This window comes from Triturus cristatus, chromosome 6, assembly GCF_964204655.1.
Source record: "Triturus cristatus chromosome 6, aTriCri1.1, whole genome shotgun sequence".
NCBI lineage: Eukaryota > Metazoa > Chordata > Amphibia > Caudata > Salamandridae > Triturus > Triturus cristatus.
The window spans coordinates 1,853,130,913-1,853,145,734 of NC_140589.1; the positions used below are offsets into that span (position 1 = coordinate 1,853,130,913).

The 14,822-nt window shown below is 44.1% G+C and overlaps 1 pseudogene; it reads right to left on the bottom strand.

The window, feature by feature from the left end:
• Nucleotides 1-757: 757 nt before the first annotated feature.
• On the bottom strand, nt 758-7,832 carry LOC146822195 (uncharacterized; annotated as a pseudogene).
• Between the last annotated feature and the right edge of the window lie 6,990 nt (nt 7,833-14,822).

Here is a 14,822-nt window from a genome sequence, read left to right on the forward strand (position 1 = left end):
GGTTTTGCTAAGTTCACTGCACCAGCAGCTTTGCTGCTGAAAAGTGAAAGTTTCTCGTAAGCAGCATGGTTCTAATGCAGACAATAAATGGCTCAGTGAAAAATCAAATCCTTTTTCTAAATACTTTAAGGAGTGCTTCAAAAATTTCAGGAAATCGCTCTGCATGATTGCGCTTAACTTAGAATTATGGGACATTAACTAATTGTGAACTTGGAAACCAAAGAACTGATTTTCTACTCTGTCCTTTAAGGTGTTCTTCAATATCCTGAAGATGCCTGTACCTTCGAGGTGCTCAGCTCATTCTTTCGAAGCTGCATAATAGACGCGTTGAAAATTATCAAAGTCATGTGAACAAAGAAAAGGTAAGCTTTGCCTTGTGACACAGTGGCCTTCCCACTTTTAAGTCCTAGAAAATCCCATATTGCTCTGGGTAATTTCTCTTGCCGAAAGAAAGTAAATAGGATTTCAGTGCTGCCCAGCACTTCAACAGCTGATCGATGGCTGGATACAAAGTGAGCCACTGTGTTGAGACATGCCGAAACAAGGAGTGCTACTCTAGGTCCACAAAAGTAAAACATTCTCTCAACTCCGCTATTCTCCTAGTGGAAGAAGAGAAATGTTTGTAGACTTTTAGAATAAAGGATTCTACGTACATAAAAAGTTAATTAATAGCAAGACAGTTTGCAGGCAGAATATCTTCATTCAAAGCAGAAATACTGAGTTATGTCGTCCAATGTTGACACCTGCAGTGTCAACATTATGCAGTGACGTGCTCTAATTTTAATCCATGCTCTTGTAATTTTGTTGCGATCTGCTGTGCAATTGCTGTAGCAGTCTCAGCAGCATCCTCATATAAATCCAGCAGAGTGTAGGTCACACCTAAAGTAAAATTAATGTGCCGCATCTAAAGTGGGTAGAGTTTAATGTTTCCTTCATTTGAGGCATCACTACAAGCTGAGAAATATCCATCTTTTAAGTCTTCATATGCTAGCTGCAACAATAGAGGTGCAAGCACATTCTTAGTGATACTTGATGCATTTGTGCTGCCACAGCATGCTTTCATCCCAATGCATGAGTCAGGATAAATTACTTTGGACAACTTGAAGCCACAATCTAAAGAGCGGTAGGAGATGTGATGCTTCACAGCATCGTACAACGGGGTGACCTCTGCAGCTGTGACCTAAAATAAAAAAGGAAAATACAAAGGTATAAACAGCACAGGAAGAAAATCTCCACTTGTGAAGAAAATATTGGACACAATGGTTCTTAGAGCTGCTAAAGTGTCAGCTTCTAATCCAAAAGCAATTCTAATATGCTATTGATATACACTGAGTGAGAGAAGCATGTCAAAGGCAACCTGACTTGTAAACAATGCTGCGCATTTAAAGAGAGTAATAGAAAATTGCAAGGTGGCTTGCGTAATCACTGGGGGAGTCTTAGAAAGAGTGTGACAAAGCAAGAAGAGTGTACATGAATTACATGCAACCTATATTACATTATGACAACGCAAGAAATGACTTACTTAGGCTACTTCTGGCTGGAAGCTTGATTGGCAGTATAATAAATTTGTCGCCAATTGACGGTATACTAAAATTGTTGCCATATTCGTCGTCCCTCAGGCATTTTTCCTATGTTGTGCTCCTGACTCATGCATTTTGATTTCCCTCTTTCTTCCGTGTACAACAGAAATGTCTTTATTACAGAGTCTGCACTTGACCTTGTACACATCTTCTGAAGACTTACAGATGTTGGGGTGTGTAAGTTCCCATTCTGGTCTGTGCTTCACAAAGCATTTCTTTGCTTTTTTCTTGGGTGTGCTCCGACAAGGAGTCCCCCTGCAAGGTAGATGTTGCTTTCGAATATGCCTCACAATCCGATGTGAAGGTTGCCTCTGCAGCACCTTCGCCTGAGTCATAATCAAACTTTTCGTTTTTTCCTTTAAAGTACTCTGTAAAATACCCCACACACTTGAGATGTAGATGCATACTGCATTCAATGAAGAAAATAAAACATATCAGTTGCTTACTTCACTCTTGCTCATGGACTGGCCCACCTATCACTGCCCTCTCACGCTCATAATTCTACCCAGAGTGGAATAGAAGGACTTCTGTACAGGCCTATAAGTTTAAAAGGCCTAGCAGTGATTGGAAGAGGTTGTCAGCTAACAGTATGTCGTCTTTGTTATTGATCCTGTATGATAAGTGTTTCCATGTTGTGTGTGATGACTACCGAGGTGTGGCTATTACGTTAAGAGGCATTGTGACTTGTAATGTGGTGAAAATGTGTGAGAGACAATTGTGCACTAACTAGCCAAATATCAGTCCTTTTTATTTTACCTGTATATGGGGAATAGTATAGTGATTGGGCTGTTTTGTTTCTGTGAACTGTAAACTGCAGATTCTCAATGATGCACAGAAGTGTACCCCAGACTTGAAACTGTATACATCGTTGAGGCGTTATTGTAAGTCAGAAGGAGGCACTGTCTTTTATATACAGAATATTTCCATTGAAGTGGCAGCAAAATACCATCCTGTAGTTTTACTGATTAAACTATATAGCGCACAAATAATAATGTGTGGAAATGTGGTTTCAGCAAATATGCATCATTTGAACATCAACAAGTTAAGTTCCTTGATTGTTCTGATCCTATTAAAACTCTATTTCCAGCATGCATCAGAATTACAGACAAGTGGTCCATTTGTGGTTTCCAAAATGCAGATATGTTTTGAAACATTTGCACAATTTACAGGTATTTAAAAGGTGTTGTGTGACACAAAAACTGACAGCTTACAGCCTTTGTTTTCACATGCCCTTTACTGCCACCACAAGACTGCCAACTAGTGCACTTTACTATTCTGTCTTTGACTGCAAAGTTAGAGAATTTTGTAAACACCAATCCACATGTTAAAGGGATAAGCAGAAATATGTCAAAAAATATAGCCTGACATATGCCCCCTGTTCTTGAACACATAGCATTTGTGACAAGCTGAAAACAAAGATATATTTTTTGCCTGTTCACCTTCTCAACTCAAACTCATAAGGCTGGGATGATTGTGTGATAGTTTGCTAGACTTTGTGCACTTGGTCCTAGGCTGGTTGTGCAAGGATGTGAAGTTGGGACATTTAGGGTTTTCTCATGGGTGGTACTGCACAGGAGATACCTGGGTTTCTGTTGCTCATTATCTCACAATAATTGTGTTAAAAAGCAATATTTTGTCATTATCAGCACCCAATTTTGTGATATGGAAAGGCTGAAGCATCTCACTCTTCTGCTGAAAAATATGTTCAGTAAGAGGATGGCTAATAACACTCTGATCAGACATGGCGAAGAAGTGGGGAACTCTGAGTGCTTCTATTTATATTAGATTTGGAGTTCACAGTGCTCTTCTTCACAGCAGTAGGCCGTGTAGGCACCAGGACGACAGTGTGGGTCTAGAAGCAGCTAACATGACAAAGGAGAGATTAACTAACTAACTCCTTCAGAGAAGAGACTTTTCATGCACGCTCTCATCCTTAAACCACTAATGGGTTTCCCTCTGTCACTACCACTGGTAATCTCTAGCCTTTGTTCTACATTATTGTTCCGTCATGCTTATCCATGGAGATGTCCACCTTTATGCTTTTCCCTTAATCCCGGATTCATAGCTCATGCACTGGATCCCTGAGGTCCACGCTATGAGCACTGCTCAACAGGGCAGGAATTACAAGTGTATTTTTTGAGACGTAATTATTCAAACTAACACAGCCAAGAAGGGTTCACCCTGCTTCTAGGACAGTTAATCTAATTTATATAACATTATCTGGTCAATGCTCCATAATCTCGAAAGCTGTAGAGTTTCTAACCCAAGGAAGATGTCTTTGTGTCATAGCATGCTGTACAGAACAAAACCATGAACCAGAGGACTGGACCTCAACCCTAAAGGTATTGTCTGCAACATTTGTGGACCATCTTGGGCAAGGGACTTGCTGTTACCACCATTAGCTATATCACATGATGTTTCTAAGATATATTAAAGTGTTGGCTCTATCCAAATACTAACCTTGGCTTGAAGTCATAGTTATTGTAACAACACTGTTATTCTGTAGCTGGCTCAATGTTCACTATCCCCCCATGTGCTAGGCCTTGACTGCTACAGTAACAAACCTACAAGAGTCTAGGAGGCACTGGAGGCACAACTATTAGCTTAAAAACAAGTATTACCTACACTTAACAAAGTGGTCCCCGTGACTTCAAGAATACTGAAAAGGCCCTCCCAGTAGCAATATGGTCCAATTTTATCATTTTAATGAGAGTGTACTGGAACGCTTCTACTAGATAAGTCTGTCCACTTAAAGAACCTGTGCAGTTAGTTTATGTGGTAGGTAATAATGAAATTCACCTTGTTTCATGCTGCTCCCAAAGTTGGCAGATAAAGGTACCGGTGGCAATGGATAAAGTAATGTGCCTGGATCGCATAGTTTTGGCCATCGGGGAAGATGGGTGAAATAGCTGTGATCTGGTTACCACATTTGCCTCTGGTGCACATCTCTCCTCTGTTTGGCTGTTAACCATTATGATGATGTGTGTATCTTAAAGTCATGGATAACATCTTCTTCATTGCAGAACAGGCAGTTAGGCAAGAAAGTGGCAGATGGCAGGAAGATGATGTAGCGGGGAGAGGATGTAGCCTTACGGCTAGAGCTGTCGACCTCAAAGCTGGCGAACCGGGTTTGAGTCTCTGCAGGGACGCTCCACATCCTGTGATTCTGGGCAAATCACTTAATCTCCCCGTGCCAAACACACAAAAAAAAAATGAATGTTTCTGTTTCTAACGCAACTGGTGCTCATGTAAAGCGCTCTGATACCCGATGTCTCGGGTCTAGTTCGCGCTATATAAAACTCTTAAAAAATAAAAAATAGGATAGCAGTAATTCTTTCTTAAAAAAGACCTTAGAGCAGACATGCCTGGATAGCAATTACTATTAGTAAAATACTCCTTCTAGAAACAAAGTCACTAGAGGACACTGCTGAGAAACATATAATGGCATATCGGTGCTACAAGAGAAAGTCCCACAGGCTCTCTGCTCTACACAAATCTCATTTCAACAGAAACATAGGACATTTCAAGAAAAAACTGGAGACAAGGAAGAGGCACACAGGAAATGGGGAAAAGAGCACGGAGAAAGCAGTAAAGGTAGATAAAAGCAATAGCCCTTCGAGAAGTTGATTGCAGGGGGTAATGAAGCCCTTGGCTGACTCGGTAGTCTGCTTCTTCTGGGACCAGGAGATTGTGCTGGCATACGACGTCGCTCTTCCAAAAGTGCAGTAAACTGAAAGGCACTTCTGCTCAGCCTAAAGTAACCCTACTAAAGCTGTTCTCATTGGCCCCAGTGGAGCAGTGAGCACTAGGATTGGCTGACAACTCTAGGCGGCTTTATAGTCTCTCCACACATCGTCCTGGGTGACAATTGAAGGGTGAAAAATGCCACATCACTGGCTGTCACCCAAAACCTTTACAATTTGGGACAAATGGCATCCGTTAAAGAAATTCTCACGAACAAAAAGGCAAAATTACGGGCTGTCCATGAAAATTACAGGTTAGTCACCCTACGTCGATGGAGTGTGTCCGACCAGCCACACGGCAGACTGCAATTTTGGTGAGTCATACTCCTCCGTGGGTTCCTGCTGTGTAGATTATGAAAACACAGTGGTACTGGCAGTTCCCCGATGGCAGTAGTCCATTGTAGTGAACTTTCAGCAAAGTACCACAAGAGTGGCCATTGGATGGATACAAACACAATACAACTAGGGGCTGATTATGATGTGGGATGGAAAGCCTCCTCATGAAAGACGGATTCCCCTAGACCATGTCGGAATCCTTTGGACCGACTTGTTTGGACTACAAGCCGACGGCTGATTACGATTTTCGTAGTTGGAGTGTAAATCGCACGGTCTTTCAGAATTGGTTCCTAGCAGGGCCCCCTTAATCCTGCGGCCTACGGTTGGTGGCCGAGGGGGTACCTAAGGTACTCCCTATAAAACCCTGCACTGTGTGGCAGGTACCATGGGGTGCCTGCCACAGGGTGCAGAGTTTTCCACCCCCCCCATTTCCCCATTGGAGCCTGTGTTGTTGGGGGAACACAGGCTCCCATAGGAGTCAATGGGAATCTAACCAAACAGTGTGCAGTCATATCATAATTAGTTGGGCAGAACTGTTGACCTACAGTCGGTCGGTCCGGATTCCAAGATGGTGTCGATTGGAAAGTTTCCGCATGACATTGGGATGAGGCTCCTAATGTCCAAAGGCCAAGTGGATACATCTGCAAAACACTATAAAGCACACCCCATTTCAGACCATGATCCTTTGCCACTCCACATCAGCAAAGCAATTCAGAGGCATCATTCTGGTGAATGAAGGCAGGCCTTTTTTGCTCCATCCCTTTTACCACTCTCCAAACACTTTTTCTGCACAATTTATTTTCATTACTAGGTGAATTATATGTTTGTACTGTCACTCACATCGCTGCTAACTCTCCTGTTTTTGGCGGGACAGTCGCGGCAAGTTGGAGACTGTCCCGGGTAATTCACTATACTTCAAACTCCAGACAATACAGAACACCGCAACCAGACTCGTCCTCGGCATCCACCGGCACGAACACATCAGCGAACACCTGCGGAGACTCCACTGGCTCCCCGTGGAGAAGAGAATCACCTTCAAAATCCGCAAACATGCCTACAAATGCCTACATGACAACGGACCCAAATACCTCAACGACAGAATAAACTTCCACGTACCCAAAAGAAACCTCCGATCTGCCAACCTCGCACTGGCTGAAACCCCTTGCATCCACAGAGCCAGAGCAGGCAGAAGACATTCTCCCACATTGCAGCCAGGAACTGGAACGAGCTACTGGCAGACATCAGATGAGCCCCCTCCCTGAACACCTTCAGGAAGACTCTCAAGACCTGGCTCTTTGGCTGAACGAATCTGCACCCCCCCCCCCCAGCGCCTTGAGACCCTCATGGGTGAGTAGCGCGCTTAATATTCCCTAATTGATTGACTGATTGAGACAGTCCCAGCAATTGCACTTCCAGCCCTGCCAGGTGCGACACATGTCGCGTTAGTAACGCATTTTAAGTCACTAATCCGCATTACAGCAAGTAAAAGGGTTGTCATGCAAATCATCTTATTCAAAAAGATGAGTGGTTCACCTCTTTTGATTGTAGAATCTGCTGTTTTTCATGAAGCAACAGTGCTGGGGCAGCTCCTCCATGTGGGCAGAGAAGCGTCGCCCCACTGCTTTCTCAGGGTGCCAGAAGCAGAAACGTAAAATGGTATTCTACATACCATTTTATGTTTCTGCTTCAGGCACTGCGAGAAAGCAGAAGGGTTTGGTTGGGGGCGGGCGGGTGGGTGGTCCTGCTTTAGGGCAGGGGAGGAGTGGCTTGCCCACTCTAAGGGCGCCGACTGTTTAGTCGGCCCAAGGGCCGACCAAATCACTCACACACTCTCCCCCTTTTCTCCATGTAGACTGCATGCAGCCTACATAGAGAAAATGGTCTCCCCATAGACGCCTGTGTGGTCAGTGTCCCAACGAATCACAACGCTGCCATTGCAGCATTGTGGTTGGCTTAGAGGAGAGGAGGGAGGCTGCCTCCTTCCTGTTCCTGCGGAGGCAGGAAAGCAGGAGCAGACCGAAGATGCGGGACCGGGGACAGTAGGTACATTTTTGAATTATTTTCATTTATTATTTAAACCCCTCTCACTGTGTGACCCCCCTTACCTTGTGACCACTCGCCTATTTCCCCCATCCCGTGTGACCCCGCGCTCGCGCCCCCTCCCATGAGCCATGCCGTCTGCGACTGCAACCGTGATGCAAGGTAGGTGTTTCACAGCAGCCTATGGATGTTCAGTGAAGCCTCAATGGGGCTGCTGGTTAAGCTGATTGGACTGGTTTTGGTTGCATTACACAGTGCAGGTTACCTGACTACATCCCCTGGCCCTATTGGTCAGCATTAGTTGTACGCATGTGTGTGCGGCTGTAAGGCCTGCTGTCTACCACAATGAGAGTTACTGCTGCCAGGAGGCAAGTGCAGTGTTAGTGCCCATGAACGAAGTTCAGCAGCCGCCTCATTTGTGAAGTGACAGTGAATAAAAGGCACCAGTCACCGCAGTCAGGATCATATTTTTTATTTTACATTTCTGTAAGCAGCCATCCTAGGCCACCAGGAATTGCTGCTGCCAGACCTGAATGAAAGGACAAGGAGTGTCCTCTGGGACCTCCTCGACACGTGCTGCCTCGCCCTGCTCTTGGGGGGTCACCGGGGGCTCGCTTGTGTCCAGTGTTTAAAGGTGCAAGGCATGGCACTGAAGACAGCATGTCTCACGCCATGCCCTCTTCACCCTGACTCCAGTCTACAGCTCAGCTCAGCTCCAGATTAGATGTGATGCAGAAGTGGCTCCACAGATGCAGCTGACCTGCAGTGACCAGGCCGAGCAGGAGGAGGTATTTTTCCTGCACTGTCAGTGACTCCGCTGTTAAGTCAAGGAGAACGTGTTATTTAATGTTCTTGCTGGTGAGAGATCGGAGTCTTGTCTCGTGCAAGTCTTGACACACCAATAGCGCAGAGGGTTACATGTGCCTGCTGCAAAGAATGTGTATCATGCATATCACAGAACCTAATATTGCTAAAAGTAGTTTGTTAGGTACAAATGCATTCTTCTTAGTAAAGCTAACCCAATCACTGTGGTACGTTTCTACTTCTCCATACAAAACACCCTTAAAATATACTGCCCCCTAGTATCTGTGACATGTGACTCTACCCCATTGTTTCATTTCCTAGACGGTTTTTAACCTTGTATGATTCATTGTCTATCTGTAATGTGTCTGTGATGTTAAGTGCTCTGACACCCTGCATTGGTATGAGCAGCGCTATCAAACAAATTCAATGTTTGTGACCGAGGGATTATGGAGAGATGAGGGGCACTGTTGGCCAGTGGTTATGAGGGGAGCCGTGGAGAACGAGGTCATAGGGAACCAAAAAAGATTGTTGCACTGGGCGCCATCTGCTGGTCTTGAGAGAGTGAGTAATGTCTGTCACTGTGCTGTTTGAGATTGATAGTTATGTCCAGTTGGGAAGGTGTTGGTATCGGTCTTGACTGTATGTATGAATGAACATTAACAGCACATTGCTTATTTTTTAATACAAGTGACAATCCCTGACAGTATTATTTTTAATTCAACTACATGTTTGTTTGCATATGTGCACACAATTTTATAAAGTACTGACTCTGAAAGATGTGTTTATCACAGATACACAATTGTTTTACTATACACTCAGCTTATAAGGGCACTAAATTAGCGCCATTCCATTTCGGTTGTTTGGCAGCAGTTTCAAGATCTTCTTACAGTTTTGTGATGCTTATATGGGTGTAATTTCTGGTATTGATTTTTTCCATGAACTTATTTGTTTGATTTTGCTCACCAGAAAGTGCCTCCCTAATTGTCTCACATTTGGTCATTGAATGTCATTCTTGAGTGCACTGAAACCATGGAAATGTCACATTATGCAATCTGAAAACTTGGCAACTATGATTTAGCTTTAAGTGTAAAGTTGCCTGGCCTTCTTCTATTACAAACTGTTCCATCAGTATTTGGAAAGGAATACAACCAATACTGTTCCCGTATCAAGATAGTATAGGGGTCATGTACAATTTGCTGATAGTAACATGACCTAGTTTGTGTCTATCTATGGTTCGAGGTTAGAGTACATACAGTGCTTCATTTTTTTTTTTGCTACAGGAAAAAAATAAGATATCTTTATATGCATATTAGATTTCTTTAAAAAGAGATCTGAGCAGGGTAAAGACAGGCAAATATTGCTTTGCCACCGGATAGAGCAATTGCAGAGAAATTAGTGTGAACTGATGCTCCTTCAGCTGAGAGAGCACCTGAAAAGGAAGGACATGTAAGTGTCTCTCCTCCAGCTGAGAGAGTTCCTGAAGCGGAAGGGGAAGACTAGGGGAACTGAGCCAAAGCTTAAAATTCAAGAGATTAAAATCAGTGAAACCCCTACCACCTAAAAGAGGAAAAAAGGGAAGAAGGCCTGGTCCTGCTCTGACCCTTAAAACAGTTCTCATAAAGCGAGGACAACCAAGTCTTTCTCCGTCAGTTGATAGAGGGGTGGTCAATAGCAACCTAGCTAAAGTTCCAACCTCTGCCTCTACTGTCTACACCCACTCCTACCCCTCCCTAGCCGGCCTCCTAATAAACTGCCGGTCAGCTGTAAAGCATGCATCTGATCTCGCCGACCTCATCATGAACCTTGACTGAATCTTGACTCAAGGATTCTTCTTTGCCCCACCTTGACCTTTTAGTCCCGCCCAACTATAGCATCGTAAGGATGGACAGGCACTCAAAGAAAAAAGGGGGTGGCATTGCCTGTATCTACCGCTCCAACCTCATTGTTACGGAATTGCCGGTGGACCCCGCGGACTCTTGCGAATACCTCGCACTCGCCATCTCCAACAACACCTCACAGCTGTGCAAACTGCACATCTTTTACCACCCCCCCGGCAAGAACGACACCTTTACGGACCTCCTCATGGAAATCATCACAACCAAGGTGTCCCCAAACTCTAACAACATTTTTCTTGGTGTCTTTAACTTGCATTGGAACGATCCCAAAGACCCTCAGGTCAATGCCATCAGAGACCTCTTGGCCGATCAAGCCCTTACCCAAGCCTGCTCCCTCCCCACTCACTCAAAAGGTGCCACCCTCGACTGGATCATTGCTAAGAAATCAGCGGTCAAACTTATCTCCATTGATCCTTGTGATTGGTCTGATCACCATAACATCACTTTCCTCCTGCCAAGCACCCACAAATCATGGGCCCCCCAACCCGTGATTCCCAAACAATGGGTTAGGGACACCAAGAACCTCGACCACGAGAAACTGGCAGCTCGTTGTGAGTCTGACCTCCCGCCCCTCCACAGTGCACATCGGTCACAAACCTAGCGGACCACTACTCCTCCACCATATCCGACATTCTTGATGACCTGGCACCGCTAAAACTAAAAAGACAGAAACCCTGGTTCAGTGGATCCCTCAACAAGGAGAGGAGATCCCTTCGACAGTCTGAACGAATCTGGAAAAAACACCCATCTGCAGCACATCTAAAACTCCTTCCCCAGGCCAGAAATGCCTACAATAAGAAAATCCTCAACAGTAAAAAGAATTCTTCAGAACTGAACTGGAGATCGCTAAAAGTCGGCCTCGCAAGCTGTTCGACTTGGTCAACCACCAATCCAACAAACTAGTGAAAACTGCCAAAGAAACACCTAAACCCTTAATATCAAGCAAGGAATTTTCTTTCTTCTTCTGTGACAAAATCTCTGCCCTAGGAAATGAACTTAAATCCGCAACCCACCACCAAAATCTAAATCAGCCAGCTCCACCTCTTCTCTTCGTGTTGTCCTCCCAAACCTCACCCAAAAACCTTGCGCACTGGTCCAATTTCAAAATCTATGACGATCAATCTATCTCGAGAATTCTTGCCTCCTTAAAACCTAACAATCACTTTAATGATCCTCTCCCCTCTAACTGCCTAGCTGCCGCCTCCAAGGCCTTCATCCCTTCCTGGACCACAATAATCAACGCCTCCCTCCCACAGGGCTCAATTCCTGATTCGCTCAAGGTGGGCCAAGTTGTCCCCATCCTAAAAAAACCTACGCTGGACCCTGCCTCCACCGAGAACTATAGACCCATATCCAACATCCCACTCCTTGCCAAAGTTCTGGAAAAATGTGTGCAACAGCAGCTAAGCCTACACATCAACAACTTTCACCTGCTAGATGACTTCAGACCCGGACACAGCAAGGAAAACCACCCTCCTCCAAATTGTTGATGACGTTCTCCAAGCCCTAGACCTAGGCAAAACCTGTCTCCTAATCCTTCTAGACCTCTCTTCCGCCTTTGATACGGTTAGCCACGAAATTCTCCTTGAACGCCTCAAACTCAGGATGGGGTTGGATGGCACCGTCCTTGAATGGTTTAGATCCTTCCTCCAAAACCGCTCACAGAGAGTCCTCATCAACAGTGGCCTATCTGCCCCCTCTCCAGTTTCTGTTGGAGTCCACCAAGGATCAACCCTCTCCCCTACCCTTTTCAACCTTTAACTTGAACCTCTCACCGAAGTGCTTCGTGCCGCCAACATCTCCTACCTTATGTACTCCGACGATACACAGGTCTACATAAAAATCTCTTCCCCTGAGGACATTGTCTCCCTAAACGAGGCACTGAAGCTGACAATCCACTGGCTCACCGCCAACCAGCTTAAACTCAACGCAAACAAAACTGAATTCCTTCTGATCTCCCCACCCAAACCAAATACAGACATCCAGTAAATGGATCAAGACCATCACTGCACTAAACTGCCCTGCTACCATTGTTGACTCGGCGAAATCCCTGGGAATAACCCTTGACGGCAGCTTGAATATGCACGGCCATATAAACCCGATGGCCAAAACAGCTAGATTCCACCTGAGCTACCTAAGAAACCTAAAACCCTTCCTCGATGTGTCCGACCTTAAAATGGCAACTCAGGCCCTAGTCATTTCCAGACTTGAATATGGATGCTCTACTCTTGCAGGGCTACCCAAGAACTCTCTGGCCCCATTGAAAGCCTGCCTCAACACCGCCGCCAGACACATAATGGGCTCCAAAAAATTTGAACACATCTCTCCGCACCTCAAAGCTCTGAACTGGCTTCCCCTGGAGGCCAGAATACAATTTAAACTGGCTTGCATAACCCACAAAGCTCTGTACACGAATTCACCTACATTTCTTGCACAAAAACTCGTGATATCCAGACAGGCCAGAAACTCCCGATCTGCCAAAAACTTGCTGCTGCAGCCAGCACGCTTCCTGAAGAAAAAAACCTACAATCGAGCCTTCTCTGGGGCCGTTCCAAGAATCTGGAACTCTCTCCCACCCTCCATCAGAAGACTTCCGTCCTTGGCACACTTTAAGAAGGAGACCAGAAAGTTCTTAATGGGAAAATACCTCATCTAATGAATACTTTACAATCACCTCATACACTTGTTCCACCCTCCACCTCGGCATTATCCACGGCCTCCACGGATTACACATCTTTCTGGAGTCCTGGGCATCCCCCCATGAGCTGAGACTGCGCGCCTTCTTGTATATTATAACTACCCGCTTGAACTTTCTATCCCACATGTAGCTTCGACCTCAGCTGTGGTGCACCTCGTGGATATGGAATCCTTTTTGTATTTTTTTTTATCTGCATGCTTCAATTTTCTCCATCATGTAGCTTGGACTTGAAACTGCGTGCTCCTCCTGTATCCCTATCTCTCCCAATCTGATCTCTCCCATACTTATGCTTTATTTCCCCTCCCCCTCAATCCTGTAAAGCGCACTGATACCCTTACGGGTCTGGTTCGCGCTCTATAAAACTACAAAATAATAAATAAAATAATAAAATGACAGCATATAAAAGGCTCACTGAGGGAGGAGAGAAAAAGTCACACTCTGTGATATGACGTAGAGAAGGCAGGGGAAACAGAAGACTTAACTATTTATATTAAATTATAATGTTTCAAATGTTATGGTCTCTTTGTATACATTGTCAACAACTATTTACGTTCAATATAATATGTCATGGTTGGAACTTGAAACTACAGGAATCCTTTCAGGTGGATCAGAAAAAGGGTGGTCATAACAATTCAAAAACATGAGCAGTGTAGTGTCTTCTAAAGACACCCATTAACTAGAAAATTGGAGTGGTTTGTATAAAAAGATCAATCAATCAATCAATCAATCAATCAACAGCCACTTATAGAGCACACAGCTACCTCAAAAGTGGTGCACCAGTGCTAGCAGACTAAAGAGACTGAGAAGCTCCAGATGTTACTTCCCCTTCCTAAAGAGCCAAGTTTTTAAAGCCTTTCTGAAATCCTGTTCTGCATTCAGCATGGGAAGGTGGCTGGGCAAGGCATTCCACAATTTGGCTATTCTTATAGTAAAGGACCTGCCTGTTAGAAATGGGGGTCTCTAGTTGGCAGAGGTAGGTACCTATGTCCAAATAGGGACCCTTGCTTCTAGTCAGGGTAAGGAGGATACACACTTTAGATAACCCCTGCTCACCCCCTTGGTATCTTGGCATGAGCAGACAGGCTTATCCCAAAGGCAATGTGTAAAGTATTTGTACCAACACTCACAGCATCACAGTGATAACACCACTAATGGACACCACACTGGTTTAGAAAAATATAAAGTATCTTTATCTAAACTTTTTTTGGGTTTTTTTTTTTTTTTTAGTTTCAGAACGTTTTTATTGAAATAAGAGATGCTCAAATATTACATAAAAATATATAAAGTAAGAAAAAGGTAACTAAAAATAAGCAAATATCAATTACAATAACATAGGCTGTAATATGAAACACCAAAGATTAAGAGTAAATATAAGCAAAAACTGGCAATTGATATGAAATAAAGCATTAAAAAGGGATATGAAATACACAATATAAGCAATAGCAAAGTTGAAAAAAAAAAGAACGAAAAAGAAATACCTTGTTTAGAAAGAACAGGAAATCATGGAGGTTTAGAAACTTCTTGCTGTATCGGGGGTAAAGACAGAGAAGTACAAGCACTCAAGTAAAAAAATACTGTAACTGGGCTCCACAATTCTCTTCGTTTAAGAGCTAAGGTTAAGGGATAAACAAAAGTTGTGTCTAATCTATGATTGTAGCAAAACAGCATACCACCAAGCCTTATAAGATAATTTGGTGAAATCCTTCCAGTTTTTGGTGATTTGCTG